Below are 23,869 nucleotides of genomic sequence, written 5' to 3'. Positions count from 1 at the left end.
GAGTGCAATGGCGCGATCTCGGCTCACCGCAACCTCCGCCTCCTGGGTTCAGGCAATTCTCCTGCCTCAGCCTCCTGAGTAGCTGGGATTACAGGCACCACCACCATGCCCAGCTAATTTTTTTGTATTTTTAGTAGAGACGGGGTTTCACCATGTTGACCAGGATGGTCTCGATCTCTTGACCTCGTGATCCACCCGCCTCGGCCTCCCAAAGTGCTGGGATTACAGGCTTGAGCCACCGCACCCGGAATACCCATTTTTAGACTGCATTCTAGCCTGGGCAATAAAGCAAGATTCCTGTTCTCTCTCCCTCTTTCTCTTCCTCTTTCTCTCTTTCATTCATTTCTTTCTTTCTTTCTTTCTTTCATTTTTTCCCAAAGAAAAAAAAAAAGAATCGGTACCAAAAAAAAAAAAAGGTTATGATTATTGTGTAAACCGTTATTCTGCCTACTTTTGGAGACAATAATAACACCGTAGATCACTCACCAATCCATTCATTTGTTTCATACATATATGTTTGTTTAAAGGTTATGGGATTTAAGAAGGACAAGGCATGCACCCTACCTTCAAAGAGCTTACAATCCGATTGGGGAGGTCAAACATACACAAAGGCTAAATAAATAATAATTAAAGCAATATATGAGCCAAGATGAATGGGTAAGGTTTGAGGAGGGGAGTCACCATCGTCTAGAGGTATGGAGATGAGCTGAATCGGGGTCCACAGTAAGCAAGATTTGTCTTTTAGGAGAGAGAATGGTCAGGACACCTCATCCCGAAGTCAAGAAAGTGCTCTGGGCACCAGCAGGCAGTCAGTGCCTCACAAATGGAATTTTCACTGTGCACCCTCTAGTCTGTGATATGCAAATTTGGACAGGAATTCAGATAAAGAGTTTAATGGAGGTCTGATTTGAAATAGGAGCAAAGCACTTTTTTTTCAAGAGGGATCCTATTCCTTAAGAAAAATTATTTTCAGTGCAAAGATTATATTGTTACCCTCTACCATAAAGCACAGACCATGACCCTTATCACCATCACTGCCAGCATTATGATCACCACCACGCCCACTATCCTCCAACTGCCATCGTCTCCTCTACTGCCACCACCACCATCACCACCACCATTATCACCTCCACCAACACCACCATCACCTCCACTACTACCATATTAGCAGCATATTAATATTTTCACCATTCCATCACCGCCACGACCACCACCACCATCACCTCTACTATCACCGCTAACACCACCACCATTATTACTATCCCTATCTTCACCATCCCTTCTGCCATCACTACCACCACCATCACCACCACCCCCTCTGCCATTATCACCATGACCAACACCGTGATCCCCTCTACCATCACCACTGACACCATCACCATTGCCACCATCACCTCCACCATCATCATTACCTCTAACATTATAACTGCCACCATTACCACTGCCATCTCCACCAGGCAAAACTCCTAACTTTGAGCCAACATAATTATGAAAATCTTCATTTTAAGGCTCATACCAGTGTAAACTGAGTAAGAGATTTATTTCTTCTGCTCTCTAATGTGAGGCCAAGTGGGAGCTGGTCTTGACTCCAAACAAACCTACTGAGAACACCTTCCCCAAATTGTGATAATTTGTTAAAGCTAATGCTGCAAAGAAAATGCATTAAGTGACTGGCCTTGCTCTGAACCAAGGTCCCTGCCTCCTCAAGTGTGTCTTGCAATCTGAAGGAAGACCCAGTTCTCCACGTTCCAGGAGGTGGGGTGCAGCGGTGGTGGCCATGGAGAGGGGAGCCTGAGAAAGCCTGGCAGACAGGGGCTGTTTCTCTCCTACTCGAAGCAGCCCACTCCCTTCAGGCAATAGACAGCTCTGACTTCAAACCCTAGCCAGGGATACTGCCACATGAGTAATGCCCAGAAAGATTCCATAAATGTTTTCTTTCATCTCCTATTGAAATGAAAGAACAAGAGCGAGAGAGTAGAAATGAATTGTATTCCTACTGCAGAGAGTTCATTTGATAAATAATGTATATAGAGTTTGCAGTAATAACGGCTCTTTTCCGATTCAGCATGTGTGGGTGAGTTTTGACATATATCCTCTGTATTTCTAACAGACGGTGACTGACTGGTGCCCAGATTGGCATTATAAGAAGCAAGACAGACTGCTAACATTTGCTGTCATGTCAGAAAGGTTAATCTGGTCTTTCCCTGAGCTGGAGGCAGGGGTCCTTTGCCTTTCAGTGAAGGTGTGCGAGGGGAGGCAGGAGATAGATGGAGGATTTATCTTGCTCTGGGCTCCTAGAAATGGGAGGCAAGGTGACATGTGCCCAAGGTAGGATGACCAGGGAAACTGTATCTTGAAGATCTAGCTCTCTGCTACCTTCTGCTCGCTTCCTTAACATTGAAGCAAGTCCCAGAGACTTGCTTTGGGCTTTGGAAAGAGTGTAGAGACATGCACACAAGGCCCTAGGAGGTCCCTCACTCCTATCAAGAAGGAAGAGGCACCAGAATATTGGAAAACCTGATTCTCTGCAGTTGTCTCTCCAATCAGCCCTTAGATTTCAAGGAGACACACACTGGACTCATGTTGAAATGTTAGTAATCTGATCATCACATATTACTTTCTGTTCTGCCACTAAAACAGTGAGAACTCCAGCATTTTTGCAATGTGTTTTGGCTTACCAAGTATCCTTATAAATGTGACCTCACTTAGTCTTCACAATAACCAGGAAAGAATTGTTACTCCATCTCATAGATGAGAAAACTGAGGTTCTGAAAGGTTTAGTAGCTTGTCCAAGGTGGCAAAGGGATAAGGGGAAGAATTCACTCAAAATATGCTGCAGTTAGGTTTTCTGACGCTAAGGCCAGTGCTTTTCTACTCAAAGTTGCCTCCCTAGGGGAACTTCTACAGAGACCTTGTTGGTATGTGTAAGGAGGGTTGAGGGGTACACATATAGAAACACATACGTGCACCCACAAACATGTACATGCACATATAGATGGGTGCACACATGCATCCATGCGCACATGCTCTTATGGGTGTGCACACATACGCACATGCTCTTATGGGTGTGCACACATACACACATGCATGTGCACACACATGCATGCTTGCCTAGCAGAAGCCAGAAGGGCATTCCCAGTAGGAGAGGGCTTCTGGTATTCAGCTTGTTTGACTTTGCTTTAGTGAAAAATTACTCAAAACCTCAAGAGTCACTCCCTTCCTGGTCCCAGATGGATGGGTGGAACAGCCCGGGAGCCCTTAGAAATGATTTTCACCCTGTAGGGCTTTGCATTTCTGGAGAGTCATGATCCAGTGGCCTTTTTAAGCCACTCACTTGCAGTTTGGGTTCATAGCAGCTGGTGGCTGCAGTTTACTGGGACTAAGATTTATAGCACTCAGCGTCCAGGAAGATGCAATTTACCTCATAGGAGGGATGGCTTTTGCTCCCAAGAAAATGTTTTACCTCCCCTGGCTCACCTTTAGATTTAAGAAATCGCTCTGAGGAGTGAGAGAGTATCTAAAATCTTAAATATTAGATTCACTTCCCCTAAAATTAGATAACATTAATGTCAGAGCTGAATCGTGGTTTTATCAGAGGCCCTTTGTTAGTTCTCTACTCAACCTACAAGGAGCTTTCCATGAAAGAACAGAAAATGAAATCTCTACATCTATCTTATATGTTCCTTTCACTCTCCATCTTTTGCTTTGATTTCTTTCTGTGACATCTCTTGGGAAATCTTACTTTTTCTTATTTTCAGGTGTTTACTGCTTCTGCTCACTATTTTTTTCCATCAATTTCAACTTTTCAACGAGACCTTTTTCCTTCTACCTCTATGAATTCTTAATAGTTTCCTTCTGATAGTTCCTTATTTCTGCTGATTATTGCGCTTTTCTTCCCATACGTCCTGGGCCTTTGGTTTGTCCTTGCCCTTGCTTTTCCTCTTCCATCCTTTGCAGGGAGGCGTTCTAGGCAGAGCGAGGACTTGGGATGGAGAAGAACACTGGTGTGAGTCTACGCTGTATCACCTTAATACCAGCATGACCTTGGCAAACTACTTTCAATTCTCTGCAACTGCGGTTTCCAGATCTGAAATATAGATGTAATATGCCTATAGAGTTGAGTCTCAAATGAGATCCTGTTTAAAAGCACCTATCCTGGGACCTAAAATGCAATAGCTGTCCACAGAATGTCCAGTTGCTCTCCTCACTTTCTCCTTTGTTTATAAAATATTTCCACTTCTAGTCCTTTTGGGGTTCAGTAATTTACCTGATTCAGGTTGCATGGATTGATTCATCAGGACACATAAAGGTAAAAGAGTATCCAATTTGGTGTATGTGGAATATGACAAACAAGGATGGGTTTGATTTGATGCCGATTGTAATGAAAACACAGAAGCAACATGAACAATGAAGGAAATGACGAGGCTGACATGAGTCAAAGATCAGTCATCTCCAGCTTCTTGTGTGTACTGGAAACATCTTGATAAATGGGGAAGGAGAAAAATCAAAATGTGCTCTTTGGTTCAAACAAGCTGTCATAGCCTGTGAGATAAAGATGCACCCGTCCACAGAAGCCAGCTTCTAGACACACACCCTCATTATGCACAATTTAATAATATACACAGGCATTCTCCGGAGTTCTTATTTGGCAGCAGCCGACACTCCGAGAGCTGATCTTGCTAATTTTTGTATTTGGATTCCGCAGTAAAACAAGCAGTCTCAATATTTGGGTTCACTGGGAACCAGTTCTGGAATCATAATGATGATTAAGTGTGGGAACGTCCTTGTTGCCTTAAAACTTAGTTAATTCATACTGACAAGGTGAGTGATGATTTGCAAATAACACCAGCTCTGTCAATGATAACAACACTCTACCAATGGTACCCACAGACATCTAGCAACAGGACAAGGGCAGCTGGTCAGAGAACATAAAGGGCTGTAGGGGAGGGACAAAAGTTTGCACCCCATGTGATGGAGTTTTTTTGGTTAATAATCTGCTTTGCCAATAAGATACCTTTTACCCTTTGGATGTAGTGAGATAGCATGTTTTAGAAATTGTTTCTGTAGAATGTCAAATTGTGTTGTACTTTTATTAGAGAAGGAACAGGCCAACAGTAACTTTCTGGAAGTCAGGGGCCAGAGCAGGAGGTCAGTTTTCTCCGAATCACACTGGAGAAACTCTGCCTTAAAAGATTCTATACCTGTTTTTACCTACAGAGAGCCTAGAGTCCCAAGCAGGTGTCCTGGAGACAGCAGGTGACGTTTAGATAGGACCTCATTAGTTCCTTATACTACTAACTTGAAGGTTTCAACAGGAGCTCCTGATTCCGTTTTCCAGAGATTTCAGCCCCTTGTTGATTGTACTGCATACACTGTGTTGAGTGTGCTTCATACGTCTGCTTTTCCAGCACCATCACTCTTTCTTCTTTTGTCATCTTTTCAATGTATGAACTTGTCAAAAGCCACAGCATAGGCAAAGCCAGTTTATTTAGCAGTTAAATGCAACATCCAGGAAGAAGATTATTTCTGTCTTCTCACACTGACAATTCTCATTGTGTTGACTTTCATTCTCAGCCTAGGTGCCTCTTGATCCCAGAGTGATTTACACAGCTCCACTGATCATATCCTTACCCAGCAATGTCCAAAGTTTGGAAGTGGAGTAAGAGGGAGTATCCCTTTCTTATAGCCCTTTTAAGATGTGAAAATGTTCCCTAACACTGCTTCACAGCTAATTGTCCAGAATTGTGCCATATGCCCATTTCCATGATGTTTATTTGCAAGGGAGAACAGAGTTACCATCTCTGGTTTAGATTGATCAAGGTTACCCTTTCCCCACTAGAGGCTAGAGTAGGAACAAACTAAACTGCCGTCAGATGGTTCAACCAAACTGGGATTCTGCTGCAAGGAAGAAATGAGGGAAGGTCACTGGGGAGACAACCACAGAATATATGATTTCCAATGGAGTCGATAACATAACTCCATTATCTGCTTTATGTATATAAAACCATGTATTTATGTATTATCTGCCATGGAGTGATGTTCTTTTCTTCTCTGTTGTAACCTCAGTGTTCTTGAATCTAAACCACAGATGTGCTGTCAAAAAGAATGTGTGGTTATCACATAAGCTTATTAATACTGAATAGTTGATCCCTTGATCCTCACATGACTAATCACTTTCCTCACAGGATCTAAGCCACAAATCTCTTTTCCTCAATACTTAATAGAGAGCCTTGAACTGAAAGGGGAATAATCAAGGAAAAGAATTATTTGATAATAAGACAAAGCCCAATTGCATTGAACTTAGCACTTCTGAATGAGGGACAAATCCATTTTGCCCACCAGGTTAAATAGACATGGGTTAACCTTTGTCCTAGGAGCCCCAGGGCTTCAGAAATTCAATATCCAGTATTAAAGTAGTTAGTGAAATGTGAACAATCTTGAAGAAAAGCAAGAAGCCCCTTAATAAAGACAAAGATGATACAAAGTTAGATGACATCGCCAGCTCCAAGGAAGATGAGAAATTGGCCAAAGAGGCTAGAAGAAATAAAGGAGCAGGGATTAGCAATCAGAAGGTCAGGAGTTGCCGGAAAAAACAAGCACCTCAGGTGTAAAGCACCCGGAACACAGGCATTCAAACACCCGGGCACTTGCTAGATTGCGCCTTGGACTATTCCTTAGCAATGGGCTGAGCAAAGGTTATGAACAGAAAGGTTGTAAGTGAACAACAGTTAATATGAGCTGAGGTCATTTTCTAGAGCAGAAAAGCAGCTTCCACTGTCATATTCCTTTAACGGTAGCCAGAAAATGCTCATTCTAATAGATAACATTTGTTTTTATTCTGCTGCCTCCTGTCCTAGCCATTGACCATATTTATTAATTTATTTCCTGTTCTAGTACCCTGGAGCGGGGCACTGAAAATGAAGACAGTTATTCAAATGCAGGGTTGAGGAGTCTCACCACCAGTTCGCTGCTAGAAAGTGGGTGTTGCCTGTCCTGGAGGGGAGAGGAGAGAGGACTGCTAGCTTTCACAGGCACCATCCTGTCCTGCCCGTTCCTAAGAGGGCACTGAGCCTGAGCAGGCCTGGAGAGCCAGTACGCAGATTCGGTTGTTTGGGTTTCAATTCAAAACATCGGTATCCTTCAGCTCAGAAGCCAGGCGGCAGCCAGGCCTCATGGAGAACTGAGCAGGAGTCTGCTGGCCTGGCCAGGAGCCGGATAACACACAGCTGTTTAAAAGCTTGGTGGCCTATAATCCCAGCCCTACTACTTTGCAAGATCTTGGGCAAGTTTCCTTCTTTTGGTCTTAGTTTCCTCATCTATCAAATGGGGATAATGATGCTACTGAAACTCCCAGGTTGAAAGGGTTAAAACAAACAACCCATGTAAACTTCTAAGTTCAGTGTCTGGCTTATAAGTGCTCAATAAATGCCAGCTATTATTTTGTGCCAGTCAGTGGCACAAAATGAGACTTGATGACAAATGCTTAAGTAATTCTCAAGCATATTGATCATAAAGCAGCTAAGTGTCCTTATGGGATTTTTTTATGAGGTCTTTCAGAAGTAAGATGTTCGCTTTTCCTTTGGAGTCGGTGGGGCCTTGTTACCCAGTCCTTCATCCCTGCAGTCAGGCTCTTTCCAGGTTTTTAGGTTCATGTATTGCACATAGTAGGGGATCCAGAAATATATGTGGAAGAAAAATGTGAAGAAAGGATGAAGGAAGAGAGGGAGTGAAGAAATATCAGGAGCTCTACCTCCTCCTCGCTCTGATGCAGCCTTGCTTATAGCCCCAGGCTAACCTCTAGGACCATCACTGGCCCCACAAAGGGCAAGCCCAGTGTGGCAATCTGCCCACATTCACCCTAGCTCAGGCCCCTCAAGCCCCGCCCCCCTCCTATAAGCAGACCTGCTGGTTAATATAACCACCGGTTGGAATAACACTCTTGGGATCCCGCGGTGGTATGAAGTAGCTTGAGACAGGCCTTGTTTGGTCCTCACATTTTCATACCCTAAATCTGTTTTACCCACTTGGATCCTGGCTCTGCAACCTTGACCTCCATTCTGCCTCTGGTCTCTTGAACTTGCTGTGTGGAAGTGGTCTTTCCTCTGTTGCACTAACAGTAGACTTTCAGGAATTGAGGCCCATCGTCACCCTAGGTAGCCATCACACTGGATGCTATTATGTACCTGTCCATTTATCCTCAAAACAATCCTGTGAATTAGATATTATGAGCCTTATTTTATCAATAGGGAAACTAAGGCTCATGGAGGTGAAGTGCCTGGCTTAAGGCCACATAGCTAGGAATCAAATGCCAGTCTCTAGCTTCAAATCTCATGGTTGAGTCATTCTTCAGCCTCCCCTTTTCTGATGGACACCAACTTGGTGCTCAGAGTCTCCCCTGAAATGTCAGGGAAGACCCCTTGTCCTCCAGTTCTAGATATGTAGCTCTCCGTTTCCCCATTTGGTCACTTGGCTTCTTTGTAAACTAGACATACCTGCAGTGCTTCCGTGTTCCCAGGAGATTTGTGTGCTGCTGACCCAGTCTTTCTAGGCTTGGAACCAGCATCCCTTCCAAGAGACTGAAGTCCTGGCCCTGGATCTCTGCCCAGTTACTGGACCCTGCCATCCAAAGCCATTTTTTTTTTCTAGGCCAGCCAGGGTGTCTACCAGCTTCCTATCTGGGAACTCCACATTACTGATCTTTTCGTGTTAGGAAATGCTGCAGCTTCTTTCAGATCCCTGATGCCCAGTGCTTGTCAGAAGGACCACCTGGCATTGTCTGGTGCTGTGGAGAGCTTGTTCAACCTGCCAGGTTGCCTAGTTCCCGAAACTGCATCATACATATTGCCAACTTCCATCTGGCACATTCCACACCCAGCAGACAAACTAGCCTGTGTAGGAATCTGGGCTCCCCTTTCCTATTGGGTTCCCCATCAGTACCCAAGCCACCAAGCTCCACATCTGGGACATGACACAGTCCCAAACCTCCCTGGCCCTTGCTCTCTGGGGTCTGATTAAATTGTGACAGAGGTAGGAGAAATGGGCCTTAACCTCTGAATCCTCAGAAGACAGAGGCTGGGATTCCAGGGTCTGGCAAATGATTAATAGGCCTGGCATATTAGATTCGACCCATCAGGGCAACATTAAATGTGATTTATGACTTGCTTTTAATTGAGATTTTACTGAATTATTATTCAATGCGGAGAACAGACCTGGACTAATATTCCTAAGTGTGCTAGAGTCCTGCCCTCAGAGCTGGGCGAATGTGGTCTGCCTGAGGGTGACATCCACTGTCTCCCAGTGTGGACCAGAGGCAGCTTCTCGCTCTGCCTACCCTCCACCTCTCTCACGCCACCAGCAAGTGCCAACCTTAAACTAGTGACAAAAACAGAGCATTTTGCTTTCTGCCCCCTTATGTTTTTTAAAACTCTCAAACAAATCACAAGTTGACCTAGTTTCCAATCAAACAATGAACTTGGTAAAGTTAAGATGTGGGCGACCCCATGGAGAATTTCCATTTTAAAAGAGGACAGAAGAATTAGGCAATGCTTAACTCAGAGGAATTACCTTTCTAGCGGGAGATGTCAGCCCACTGGGGAGATGTTCAATGGGCTTTGGCACAGGAAGACAGAGAGATGGCCATGAGTTTTTGGAGGTGTGAGTCTTGAGGCCACCTAGACCCAGGGGCTAGAATGTGTAGCTGACATGGTGATTACTAGTGACAGCTGCACTAAACGTTGATATCATAGGGGACAGAGGGTGCTAGGGCAGGGAAGAGGAAAAGGAAATATGTGGGAATTTTCTTCCCACCCCCATGAGGCTGCTCTCTGACCTACAAGTGGAGGACTTGAGCTTAAACAGCATTTATTGAATTTTGAACTGCATTGGGCAAAGAAATTACTCGTGAATATATAAAGCACTGCATTTCCCATAATATGAATGCTAGTGAAAAATAAATTCATGCCTGCTTCATGGAGAGACGCTTGCCTTTAAAGTATTAATATAAATATGTCCTTAGGGAGAGAGGGAATGGCAAATTAGATAGAAGTTTGTGATATGATATAGCAGCAGAGAAAGCTTGTGCTCAGCTCCATGCCTACAGACGTGCGGAGATGAAGGAGGAGATTTGCAGAGTAGCAGAAACGACTGGAGCGGGACAGGGTGTCTTCATCTCCAGGAAGCTGGGACACCTTGGTTCCTGGAGATATCCAAGGGTGGGAACTTGCCACCGATGCTCTAGAGAAGGAGGTGGCACAGAATGGGGAAAGGGGATGGGGATGGAGTGTAGATGTGGATGTGAATCCCTTTCCACCTGAGGGTAAGTACCCTCTTTGAGATTTAATTTCCTCAATTGTATATGGATGGAAACAATGATACTTGCCATGTGGAGTGCCCGTGCAACTTAATTGAGATGATGCATTGAAGGTATCTGGCATATAAACACACTAGTTCATTTCCTTTCCCTTTAGAAACTCCTTTAACAAAATATGTTCACTTAGTCAACATGTACTGAGCACTTATTACATGCAATATGGCTCCTAATCCCAAGGAGTGTAGGATGTTGTGGTAAGCTCAACAACAGTGACATGCCGGGGAGACTATGAACACAGGGTAGATGGAGTTAATCCAATCTGAGGGGAGGAACCTGAGAAAGTTGAAGGGGATATCTATGTTTCGTATTCAGCATGAGCAGGAGCAGCCCAGGGAAGGAACATTCTAGGTAGGAGGGTCTGCACCAGCAAAGACGTGGTGGTGAGCGTCAGCCTGGTGTGTTCAGAGACCTGCAAGTGCTTCATGGTAGCCAGAGCCTGGGGCAGAGGCCGGTAGCAGGAGGAGGTGGGGCCAGCCTGGTAGTCAGGATGGGGACTTTTTTTTTAGTAGTAGAAGAGAACTTCTGAAGGGTTCTCAGAAGGCGAGCATGATGCCGGCGGCCTTGAGGAGGCTGGTGCGGTAGTCTGGGTGGCAGTCACTGAAGGCAGTAGAATGTTGGCGGCAGGGGAGAGGAGGGCAGACTTGAGAGACATTTAGGAAGTAAAATGGGTAGAAAACAGGCCTGAGGGAGGAGGCAAAATGACCTTCAGTTTGGAGATTGCCACCCAACAAAGAGAGAATTCAGGAAAAGGAGCATTTGGGGAGGAAGACATTGAACTCGGTTTGGGACTTGTTGTGATGGGCCTACGAGTCTGCTGGCTGGAGATGATCAGAGAGTCTGGAGCCACATAGGACTGGATGGAAGAGATGCACGTGGTTCTCTGAGTCCCAACAACAAGAAGACACAGCCTCTGCCTTTAAGGAGTTCAGTGTCCTGCCAGGAGGCAGAAATTCAAATGGGAAACTATATACCACAGGCTGAGAGAGACCCGATTGCCATGAGAATGCAGCCACTACCCTCACACCCACTGTTTCCTCAGATAGCAGTGTGCTCAGTACAGCTCTCACTAGTAGCAAGTGGGTAATTAATGGTGTGTGGTTGGGTCAGAGAAGGTTCAGAGAACAAGAGAGTTTTGAATTGGACCCTAAAGAACAAACAGAAATTTACCAAGCAGGGGACTGAGATTGGCACGTGGGCTGCACTTTCCAGCTGGTGGGAGGAGACACAGAAAGACGTGGAGGAGCTGTGGGGAGGATCTTGTGGCCTCTTGTTGGGGCTGCCTGGTAACTGGAGGAAGGGAGAAGAGGAGATGAGAGAGTAAAGGAGGCCTAGCATGAGACTGAGAGAGCTTGAAAGGTAGGCAAAGAGCTCCGATATGGTTCTATGGGAAGTGAGATCTGTCTCCTGGTCTTAAATATGGGAGACCTGGGTTTTAGACTTGGGTTTTGGGCCAATTTCTTTGACATCAGTATGGCTCATAGACTGGAGTGAAGTGTTACTGAGGCTGAAAGGACAGAGACTGGCCTGGGGACGACTGCAAGGGTCTAAGCTGGAGAGAGTGAGGGCATCAGCTGCTGTGGGTAAGTGAGCAGGATGGAAAGGTGAGTGCAAATGACCCTTTAGAGGAAAAATGTGCAGTGATCATCGCTCAATGGGCGCCAGGAAAGAGGCAGGATGACAGGGAGATTTCTAACTGGCATGGCTGGTAGGATCCACTGTGAAAAGACACTGTGAGGGTAAAGCATGGAGAGGAGTTCAGTACTGAACATGTTGCATTTGAGGAGTCTGCAGATAGCTCAAATAAGCAGCTGGTATGTGGGTCTGGAGCTCAGGAGACAGGTTCAGATGTACAAGCCGCCAGTGGAAAGGTGACAGTTGGATCCTCGGAATGGATTAGATCGTTCAAAGAAAATATATAAAGTGAAAAGAAAAGAAGGCAGGAGGTGACATAGGGGGATCATCAGCGTGCAAAGGGCTGCAGGGGAAGACAAAACGCAAAAAGAGCAGAGTGAGGATGATGAGGGAGTGGTCGAAAGAGAAGGCTTGCCACTCAAAGGCATGCACACCACAGACGTCAGGAGCAAAAGTGTGCCTCCTCCAGACTCCCATGCTATTCCCAGCCCTCCCTTTATTTTATTTTTAATAGTTTAATTTTTAACAATTTTTGTGGCTACCTAGTAGGTATACATATTTATGGGGTACATGAGATATTTTGATAGAGGCATGCAACGTGAAATAAGTCCATCAAGGAGAATGGAGTATCCATCCCTTCAAGCATTTATCCTTTGAGTTGCAAAACACTCAAGCAAGTTCTTTAAACTATACAATTAAGTTGTTGACTATAGTCACCGTATTGTGCTATCAAATAGTAGGGCTTATTCATTCCAGCCCTCCCTTGAACAGGATGCATCTCTGCGCCTTGTGATTGCTTATTCACTTGTTTCTCTATTCGCTTGTGGACCCCTGACATTCAGTGGCCATGTCCTGCACCACTGTTGGCTGAAATTTGGCACAGGGTTGGGCACCAGGTGGGAACTCAATGGCCATTGGCCAGTGAAGAGGTTAATGCCACCAAATGTTGCAGAGTCAGGTAAAATGAGGAGACAAAGGCAGCTGGATGCACTAGGAACTTTAGCTGTTTCTGCAGGGTGGAATGAAGAAGTCAGTTTGTGTTGTCGGGAACAGGAGGCTCACTGCTCTTGTTTGACACATCTGAGTTAGTCAGCGAAGAGAGAAGGGCAATAAATACACCGCAATTAGTAAAACAGAAGAGCTGTCTTATGAGTCATGACAGGACTGAAGTTAACACATTGGGCTGAGTAATGAACTCATTTATGTCCTTCCCTGCCCATCTCTGTGCTTGTTGCATCACAGCTTGTAAAAATCTCTATTTGGGATTCTTGACAGAGCCAGTGATCACGTCAGTCTGTACTCATTACAAGATAAGTAGAGTCATGCGTTGTTTAACCTCGAGGATTAGTGCTAAGAAAAGTGTCGTTAGGAGATTGTGTGATCATAGAATGCAGTTACACAAACCTAGGTGGCAGAGCCTGCTACACACCTAGGTAGCCTATTGCTCCCAGGCTGCAAGCCTGGCCAGCATGTTACTGTACTGAGCAATGTAGGTAATTGTAACACAGTGGTATGTATGTGTGTCTCTAAACATAGAAGAGGTACGGTAAAAATACAGCATAAAAGATTTAAAAATATGGTAGATCTATCTGTACAGGGCACTTACTATGAATGGAGTCTGCAGGACTAGAAGCCGCTCTGGGTGAGTCACTGAGTGAGTGAATGTAAAGATCCAAGACATTACCATACACTACTGTAGACTTTATCAACACTGAATACTTAGGACATACTAAGTTTATTAAAAGGATTTTTCTTCAATTATAAATTAACTTTTATCTTACTGTAACATTTTTATGTCATATACTTAAATTTTTAAGATGTTTTGACTTTTGTAATAACTTAAAACAGACACGATACACCTATACAAAAATATTTTCTTTTTTAGATCCTCATTTCATGTTTTTTTTTTTTCTATTTCTATATTTTTTTTTTACTTTTTCAACTTTTTTTTGTTAAAAACCAAGGCACACTAGCTGGGTATGGTGGCACATGCCTACTGTCCTAGCTAATCAGGAAGCTGAGGCAGGAGGATCACTTGAACACAAGAGTTCCAGGCTGCAGTGAGCTGTGATCATGCCACTACACTCCAGCCTGGATGACGGAGCCAGACCCTGTCTCTAAAATCAAAAAATCAGACAAAGACACGAAAACACAGATTAGCCTATGTCTATACAGGGTCAGGACCATCAATATCACTGTCTTCCACCTGGACATCTTGTCTTGCTGGAAGGTCTTCAGGAGCAGTAACACGCGTAGAGCTGTCAGCCCCTGTGATAACACTGCCTTCTGGAATCCTCCTGAAAGATCTACCTGAGGCTGTCCTACATTAATTTTAAAAAAACAAGCAGAGGGAGTACACTCTAAAATGACGACAGAAAGTGTAGCATAGTAAATATATAAAATAGCAACATAGCTTTTTATTATGATCAAGTCTTACATATTGTACATAATTGCATGTGCTAGACTTTTCTATGACTCGCAGTGCAGTAGGTTTGTTTACACCACAACACTGCAAACACTTGAGTAATGCACTGGGCTACTACATCACGACAGCTACAATGTCACTAGAGGATAGGAATTTTTCAGCTCCCTTATAATCATGTGGGACCACTGTCATATACGCAGCCCATTGTTGACCAAATTGTGTTTACATGGCGTATGATTGTAATGTGTGCGGTATGTAGATTTACAATGATTGGAGGAGCTGTTAAGTCTGGAAGGAGTGATATAGTCACTCCTGGAGGAAGTAGGGTATGTAGTCATCTGGGTTCCATTTGGGTGCTTGATTCTCTAATCAGCCCTGGCTGGGCTTGGGATGAGTCAGGTCTCTCATCTGCCCTTACTGACCAGCACTGGAGAGCCACTGTCTGTCTCATAGCCTATCTTTGTGCCTGACGAGCAGGGGTGCCTGGCTTTGGAAGATTACACTGAGGTAGAAGTTAAGGTGGGGTCTGAGGACAGAATGCTTTGGAGCAGAGGCAGCGAATGTAGTAGTGATGAAAGAGGTGGCTGCTTTAAAATAAGAGATTGTCCAGGAAGAAATGGCTCTGGCAGGATTAGCCCTTAGCATTTAAGCCCCACTTGCTTCTCCTGAATTGTTATATTTCAGCAGACAAGGCTCCTAGTGAGGATTGTCTGTCTGACCGTAGGAAGACAAGCCGTGACTCCATCTCAGGCAGTAGCTAACCCCAGGCACAGGATTTCTTCATCCAGCTTCTCTCCCCAGCTGCCAAATACATTTTTCTCTTGTTTTCATTAAACTTCTGGTTTATGCTCCTGTCAATATCATCATACCAACGTGCACGCACATACATGCTCATCACCAGCAGCCCCCCAGAGGTGCTCTGGGCCATCGTCTTGAATTTTAAAAACTAGTATTGTCCCCTTGATGAAGAAATACCAGGGGAGAGATGTTGTTTAGGGCACGCTTCAGGCCGAACTGTTGTTCCTAAGAAATGGAGCAACTCAGATTCCTTCCTAGGGAATGGGAGCTCTAGGATGGGAAAAATGACCCCGTGCACTGGTAGTGACCGCTCAGCCATGGAGGAAAGCCGGTCAAGTGGGCAGAGAAGATGGCTGAGGCCCAGATGTCTACAGAGCCCTTGGACATGGGATTTGGGTGGCTCCTGCCCCTGGTCTGATTCTGCCCACTTGACCCTACTGGGTAGCCATAGTGATGCTGGAGGGATACGGCTGAAGCACTTTGCCTTTGATTCTTGCTTCCCTTTTATGTGGGAGCAGCTAATAGAGTGTGAAAGTGCACTCTTTAATGTACAATCTACCCGGAAAGATCAATGGCAGCTTAACATGCATTTCTGTCTAATATTCACTTTGTCAGGTCTTTGTAATAAAAAATGCCGGTTTTAATGAAGTGCACTAAAATGAGGAGATTCATGGCCAGCCTGTATGCTTTTATCACCATTGCCTCCCCTTGAGCTGTCAGCACATGAGGCGTTCTGTGGAAGCAAGGCAGAGGGGCATCATTTTAGGAATCACACACACACACAAATTCTCCATTTTCGCAAAGATCCATGATACTGGTGGATATATTTCAATTTAATACACATTATTTCTATAATATGAGATCATCCCAGAGATGTATCTTTGGGAGGAACTTGCATTTAGGAACCAGGTAGATGGACATGATGGGGAGAAGACACCTGGTGTGGGCTAGCTTGTGTCCCACCAAATTCCTATGCTGAAGTCCTAACTCCCAGAACCTCAGAATTTGACCGTATTTACAGATAGGGTCTTTAAAGAGATGATTAAGTTAAAACGAGGCCATTAGGGTGGGCCCTAATCCAATGATTTGTGTCTTCTAAGAGGAGATCAGGGCATCCAGAGGCACCAGGGGTACATGTGCACAGTGGACCGGCCATGTGAACAGACCACAAGCCAAGCAGAGAGGCCTCAGAGAGGGCCAACCCTGCCTACACTGCTGATGTTGGACTTCCAACCTCCAGAACAGTGAGAAAAGAAGTTTCTGTTGCATAAGCCACCTAAGCTGTGGTGATTTGTTATGGCAGCCTGAGCAAACTAGCGAACGGTCTCAAGCTTGAGATTGGAGCAGTGAGCGCTGAGCTCATTCTTAAGGAGAATAAAATGATCTGAGGGCATCTGTAACCATGTATGCCCTGGAGTGAGGGCATCTGTAACCATGTATGCCCTGGAGTGAGGTCAATGGGGATGTCTGGAAACTTCTGGAAAACAGAGAGCTTTAACTGTTGCCACTGGTAAGAGGGAACATGCTATGTGAGGAGGCTGTGCTTAGAACTGTGGGTAAAATGTTTGCAATAGGTAGGAAGGTGCTCGGGTTGTGTTTGTTGAATGTTACCAAATGAACCGAAAGACAGCATAGCATGGCTGTCAGAAGTACAGACACTGGGACCCAGTCTCTACCACGCACCAGCTAGGTGACCTCCCTGACTTCATGGACTATTGTGAGGATTAAATTACTTAATTCTTTTAGTGCTTAGAACAATGCTAGGCACACAGATAATTTTCTCTAAATGTTTGTTAAGGGCAGAAGTGGCTTGGACTCAAGAGGAGGAAGTCTGCGGCACCAGCTGCTCATATAATCCCAGAGGCCCCCGGATGCCCAGCAAGCTCTTTATCACCCAGGTCACCAAGCCCTTCCCACCACCACTGTGTCCCCTGACTCATCCCTTCCCTCTGTTCCCTGGCACTGCTTCCCTATGGGTTCCAATCGACTCATCTAGACTCTTCTCCATATCTTTCTTCCGGTCTCCTTGCCCCTAACATCATCTTCCCATTCTCTTACACCCTTCTGCCAAAGTAAATTTAAGGATCATGGTCCCTTTCTGCTTATGATCTCCATCATCTAAGGGCTTGGGGAGGAAGCATGGCAGTGTTGGGTTGGTTATGCCATTTCATGAGATGATGTGTAAGTGTTGTAGACATGCCGGCTTTTCAGGGGTGGCAGAAATACAATCAAGCTCTTTGGCACAAAATCCTGATCTTTTGTATACTCTTCTGGCTTTATTTCCTATTGTTTCCCATTACTGGAAGTTTCTGCCACACAAATGCAAAATTTTTACAGTCCTAGGAACATGCAGTTCTGGGAGGGCGCCACTGTGCCTTTGCACCTGCTGGACCCTGTATCCTGAAATACTCTTTTCCTTCTTTTATTAAACTGGTAAGTTTATGTTCATCTTTCAAAATCCAGATTTCTCCCTTTAAGAAAGCAATTACTCTTTGTTGAAATAGAATTGAGAGCTCCTATGTATTCCTTTTCCTATCCTGGATGAGAAAAAGAAAACAAACCTTGTTCTTATCGAACTTACTTATTGTCAATACCTAAATATGAAAAGGAGAATCCAAGAAATAATGAGCAATTTGAGCAATCTAAGGACTAAAACTGGCATTTTTTACAGAGTATCTAACTTCCCCTCAAACCTCCTAGTCCTGTAATAAAATGATATTTAAAGGTGCAGTGCAAGTTACCTCTGCAGGATAAGGGGAACATTAAAGCCAATGGTATGGACAAAAAAGAGAGCTGAACAGGAACACCAAATGCAGCCCAAGTAGGAGAATCAAGGGAATGTCATTTTGCCCAGTGGCCACAAATTTATCAACACACCTATGTCTGGTAACCTTCTATCCTGTTCTTGCTCCATTCCATCCTTGGGAATTGAGGACAAGTGGTGAGAGTCCTCACTGACCACCCAACTGTCTCCCAGAGCCTAGAAGCAGCTTAGTGCATGCCATGATCACAGGACAGGGTGGTCTCAGGAAAACCACAGTCTCTCTGGGCATAGGTTTACACATCTATAAAATGGGCTTGCTAGAGTCTAATTGACAAGATTTCCCAGAGCACAAGTAGATGATGCATGGCAAAACTACTTTCCTAACTCAAAACGCTGTCCAGGTTTCTATGTTGCTTTTGGGGGGAACTGCCATGTAGGTAACTTTGGTGCTCCCCACTCCACTTTCCCATCTTGATATCTCATTGAGATACTACTTTGAGCACCTGATCAAGAGTCCCCAGTGTCCTTTTGCTGCTTAGAGATCTCCGAAGGCTGGCCCAAGGTTGGTGCTTTTTGGGCCTCCCATCTTTGGACCTGTCTGAAATAATCCACATTCCACACTTTTTCCCCATCCTCCCAAAGCTATACCTCACAATCAAAAACCTAACAGTCTCTTCGGGGGTGCTGGGAAGTGGAGGAATTTATCTGTTAACTGATTTTGCAAAAGCATTATCAGGTAATAGCATTGTGTGCAACCTGTCTTCTGTGAGCAATAGAGATATATTACCTGACATATTACCAGAGCCCTAAATGGTGACCCTTTGGGAATTTGAACTCTGGAAGCTCAGAATGTGGGTGAGGGCAACAAACTAATAACTATTGGTCTCTAGAGACCCGTAACAGCACCAGGGAGCGACTATTATCTAGCCCTATGAATAAATTGTAGGATTGTATAACAGAATTACTAGTTCCTTCCTCTAACTACGTTTTAAGGAGAGTATAATGAAGAGGTAGGACTTCCTGGGAAAGAAGAGCCAAAAGAATGGCTCTTAAATGTTTCTGTATTTTGATGATATGCTAGCAAAATATAAGGGAAAATAGCTGCAAGGATAAATGAGATAATAACAACCATGGATCATTTTTAGTTCCTGGGAAGAAAAGCACCATATAGATTTGAGGTGTTATTATTATGCATACAATATATATATAGACATTGTATATTTATTCAGAGTGAAGCTCACATATGTCATTCCCACTAATAACATTTCTTTTCTAGCTCCCGCGTAAGAGGAGATATGCCATTTTCATATGTTCCACACATACTCAGAGGAACCTGCTTAGAATATTTTTGCTGATGAAATTTTCCAGGTTGTAACATTTATCTTTTTGAAGAGCTTGCTTCCTGCAACCTCACGTGGAGATCTGTGCTTTTACCTCTCATTGTGATGCTATCTACATGTGGATTTTTGTGTCAACTGCTTATCTTAGCCATTAACCAAATTTTTTGTCTGTTTGTATTGTTTATAAAGTGTTGGGCATACATAGTGTTTCGCCAATGCATGGAGACCTGGCTCCCTGCCCCATGGAGTGCACCATCTAATGAAAATGGACAAGCCCAGCACAATAGAAGTAACACAGATATGAGACCCAGAAAGATGCTGCTGGCTTGGGATTGAGGGTGGGCCAGCCAGGGATTAAGTGGAGGATCTGAAGAAAGACAGGAAAGCATTTGGGAGAAAATTAGATGGAGGATGTTCTAACAGAGGCACGCAGGTACCACATATACTCAGTCAGTTTTTATACAAACACGGGGCTGGAAGAAGGCGGTACAGGTTCCCTGTCCATTCTATCTCCCTGAGCAGAGTGTTTCACTCCCTTCCTCAGTCCTTCAGCCTCTGATTGATCATTCTTGGGGGTGGGGACAGGCCAGTTAAGTGTGGATCTTTGCAGAGCAAGTGCTTAATCTCCAGCTGGCTTCCTTTGCCACCCAGCATGCTTCTGAGTGGCTCACTGCCTACGCTGTCACTTGCTGGGCGCTCGAAGAATGCAAATTCACTTGGGCAAAGCATAATAGAGAAATTAAATATGCTGCAAATAGAGGGGCACATATTTTATATTTTATTCTCAACTAAAAATAAACCATTTGGGGTTACGTGTAATTGCTCTCTTGGATTTTTCACTTCATTGGCATTTCTCTTTAGAATGGATAATTAGAAACTCCAAGCTTAATTTATACATACAGTCTTACACAGTTTTCAAGTGAGAAAACTTGCATCAACTTTCAATATGTGTGCATATATCGTCCACATGGAGCAACATTAGTATGGGAGGAAGAGAAGGAGGAGGAGGAATGGGCAGGCAGGACTCGGGTGAATTTAGAAGGAAAGCTGACTGCAAAGGAGGGCAGAAATGGAGGGCAGGCCAGACACTGATTCGTGGTCTGACCTTGGACAGAATCACCTTAGCTCTCTGTGCTTCCATTTCTCTGTCTGATTATGTGCTTCGTAAACATTCAGTTACCTTGGAGGTGTGGTTGAAGAGGTAGGGCAGAGGCAACCCTGGGAATCATTTTGTTGTCTGTGAATGAATTCTATCCAGTCCAGCATCCCTTGGGAGCACCTGGTCTCCCTATATTTAAAAAAAAAAAAAATCCACTATCTGCACTTTCCTTCAGACAGACTCTAGGGTGACTGTGTGTGACAGGAGGGAGGATCCATGCCTGGCTCAGTTTCCTGCCGCTGTGGAAAGGACATCAGGGGACCTTGTTTACATAAGAAGATAATGTGGCTGCCTCCCTGTGGTAAGACCCGCTCTTGTTTTTTCTAGAAATTGTGCTTAAGCTGTCAGCATCCTCTTATTAAATTCTACTTATGATCACTGGCAATTAGGCCAGTGGGGCTCATACTATACAGATGCAGACATTAGAAGGAAATAGGACTTTAGACTATGGTTACAGGCTAGTAAATCCTGAGGCATATGGGTTACATTAGTCTGTGTACTTTTAGCATTACCTTTGCAAAGCCCTTTAAATATATTACCTCATTTCATCTTTACAATAGGTGCTTGACACTATTACCTACATTTGACAGGCAGAAAAAATTAAGGTTTAGAAGAGTTTGAAAACTTCCTCAAGATTACACACAAGGTAGTGCTGGGATTCAAACCATGGCAAATTTGTTCTCAATCTCTGGCAAGATTTCACCCCATGTTGACTCTCTGGCTTCCTAAATGGTTGCCCAATTGCCCCTCTTTGAGGTGGGAAAGGCACTCTCCACTGATGGTCTAACTCTGTTTTCTTTTTTTTTTTTTTTTTTTTTTTGAGGAATTTGGGGCAATTATTTTCCTAGCACTGGGTTAAAATACATTCAGAGGGCCCTCCCTGGGGCACCCCTGACAACTTTCCCCCCACCAGCAATGCAGTATTCCCAGGTAGAACCTGACTTGCTTCAGTCTCTTCCGTCTTAGGATGATTAGGCCGCTCATGTGGGGACTCTCCAAGTGGGCGGGGGAGACTTCATATGGCTTTCCTCCCTAGGGATTTTAATCCTGGTGACCTATCACCTCAAACTCAGCTCCCTAAATTCTCAAGTTTCCCATGAGCCCCATCAGCTCTTTCTCACATAGATCTCCTGGCTGAACGTGGCAGCTGGGGTTCTGAGGTTTACAGTCGGATCAGGCCCACATATAGTGTTGATGCCAAGCTAAAATAACAGCACTGCTTGGCTACTCACTGATTATGGACTCACAAAGGCAACTGAACCCTGAATCTGATATGTGGGTTTCTATAGATCTTATCATGTCCCTCTGATACACTTGGTGGCTGGTAGGTTGCTTTGAAAGACCTCCCAGCTGCTGTGGGTAGCTGTATTTCCCAGTTACTTCTGAGCTAATGAGCATGCTAATTTTGAAAAACGCACAACCACCCACACATCTACCTCAAATCTACAGGAATAGAATGCTGGAGAGATTCTAGATAAATACTAAGAAGTAGCTCCTGTCTTCGTGTTCCTCAGAAGGTGCAAGGTCAGGTGGTGATAGCAGCTGAGTGGAAGGAGCCGAGGCAGGAGAGGCAGGAATGGCCACAGGGCCTCGTCTGTGCACGTGCACTAAGACCTTTCTCCCAGCCTCAGAACTGACTGTGACCCGAGGACTCCTCCTACACGTCTCTGGACGGATCCTTGGCTCCATTCTCCAGCTGCACAGTCAGGAGCTTGGATGTGCCCTGAAGCCTGTACTCGCTGCAGGAGAGCTTCATAAAGTTGAGAAGGCAGCAAGTGGCCCAGAGCATGTGATGAGCAGAGGGAGGAATGAACATAGAAACAAAAAACAAACAAACAAAAAACAAAACAAAACAAAACAAAAAAGCAAGCAAGCAACCAAGCAAGAAGGAAAGAAAGAAAGAAAAAGAGGTAGGGGTGGAGTCTGCCCTGCTGTCTCCACAGCCTCCTTTACAGTGTATTCCTTCTCTCTGGTCATAATGACTTGACCCATGTTTACCGAATGCTAACATTATGCCCAGCACCGTGCTGAGTACTTTACATGACATTCATAGCCAAGTTCCCACAGGTTATATGAGGATTTTAGAGGAAGAATTAGAGAGGTTAAGAAGCTCATCTGAAATCAGATGCTAGTAAATGAGAGGCCAGATTTGAATTCAGAACATATCCTCCAAAGCCACTATTCATACTGTCATTTTTCTGACCACCCTCTTTTCTCCAAGTGCCTAATGGCTCAAATTGCCCCCTGGCCTTTTTTAGCTCTTTGAGTCTCATTGCACTACCTCACTTCTTATCCCTTTTATTAATCCAGACTTACATGGTTCTGTATTTATTCACCCAAAGGTTTCCTTTTTCTGACAGAAGAAACTAATTTCTACTAAAGTGTTAATTACTACCAAGGAGTAATCTTTAACTTTAAACTGAAAACCTTCTGCGTTGTCACAGTGGATTAGCATTCTTTAAGACGAAGGAGAGATAAATTTATAAGCTTCATGCATTATCTGGACCAGTGAGAGAGAAAATGTGGGGTTAGGGAAAGGAGAATGGGGCATTCATCCTTGCACCCTGTGAATAACATTATCTTATGAGACTTATATATAATAAATATTCAATAAATGTTTGCTGAAAAATTACTGATTCAGTGAATGAGTGAACAAATGAATGAATGAATATGAAATTACCTAGATGAGATTTAAGTATGTGGTAATACTATGTCTGGTCGGTAGAGGCCACCGTTAACACTTTCCAACATCTGTGCCAGAAAGGAGAGCCTGGGGTATAGAAAATTCTGTCATCCTAAAGGTTGATTCTGAGCATAAGATTCTGAGATGAGTTCCAGTGTGCTCCCTTCCCTCACTAAGACCCTCATCAGAGGAGTTTTCAGGTACAGACAGGGGATTATCCCCTCTGCTGCTTGGAGAGGACAGACATTTTCGCAGCCCTGAGAATGGCTAATGCTACTGAGGCATCCACAACACAATTGAATGAGACACAGTCCCGGCAGAATAATCAGAGCAGAAACCTGATCAGACTACATCCTTGTGGCTGACTTGAAAAAGAGGGTGGTGAGTGGGCCTGCGGAGGGATCGCCCATTGGCTAAATATTGGGTTTTGCTTTTTTGTGTGTGTCTTTCTGATTGTAGCACTACTAGAAGACAGTATTCCAGGTCATCCTCAAGGTCCAGCCTCACTCTGGTATCCTGGATAGGAACCTGGGAGTCTGGTTTGACATAGAACTTTTCTCTAAGAACAAGCATACTCTTCTGCCCAGAAAATGCTGTCCTGGTGCCTTCTGCTGGGGGTCGGGAACAATATCTGTTCTGGTTGTCATTCCTCTGTACGAGAGCCAACTGAATTGTGTCTAGGGTTGGGTTACCTCTTCT

General features: G+C 44.4%; 1 protein-coding gene and 1 long non-coding RNA gene across 5 annotated transcripts in view; one reads left to right on the top strand and one right to left on the bottom strand.

The window, feature by feature from the left end:
* Window positions 1–23,869, bottom strand: part of TNR (tenascin R) — a 410,842-nt gene that overhangs the window by 123,205 nt on the left and 263,768 nt on the right. The gene's annotated exons all lie outside the window — the stretch shown is intronic.
* On the top strand, window positions 2,110–23,119 carry LOC108305351. Of its 3 annotated transcripts, none has more exons than XR_005200522.1 (3): window positions 2,110–2,178; window positions 20,663–20,788; window positions 22,113–23,119. It is a non-coding gene; the product is annotated as an uncharacterized LOC108305351 (long non-coding RNA). The 3 variants fall into 3 exon arrangements; XR_005200523.1 differs by lacking the exon at window positions 2,110–2,178 and adding an exon at window positions 18,547–19,356; XR_001825673.2 differs by lacking the exon at window positions 2,110–2,178 and having other exon boundaries at window positions 18,547–20,788.

The sequence above is a fragment of the Cebus imitator genome, unplaced genomic scaffold (genome assembly GCF_001604975.1).
Source record: "Cebus imitator isolate Cc_AM_T3 unplaced genomic scaffold, Cebus_imitator-1.0 Scaffold62, whole genome shotgun sequence".
NCBI lineage: Eukaryota > Metazoa > Chordata > Mammalia > Primates > Cebidae > Cebus > Cebus imitator.
Note: the sequence above shows the minus strand (reverse complement) of the source record. Positions and strands in the feature narration are given on the sequence as shown.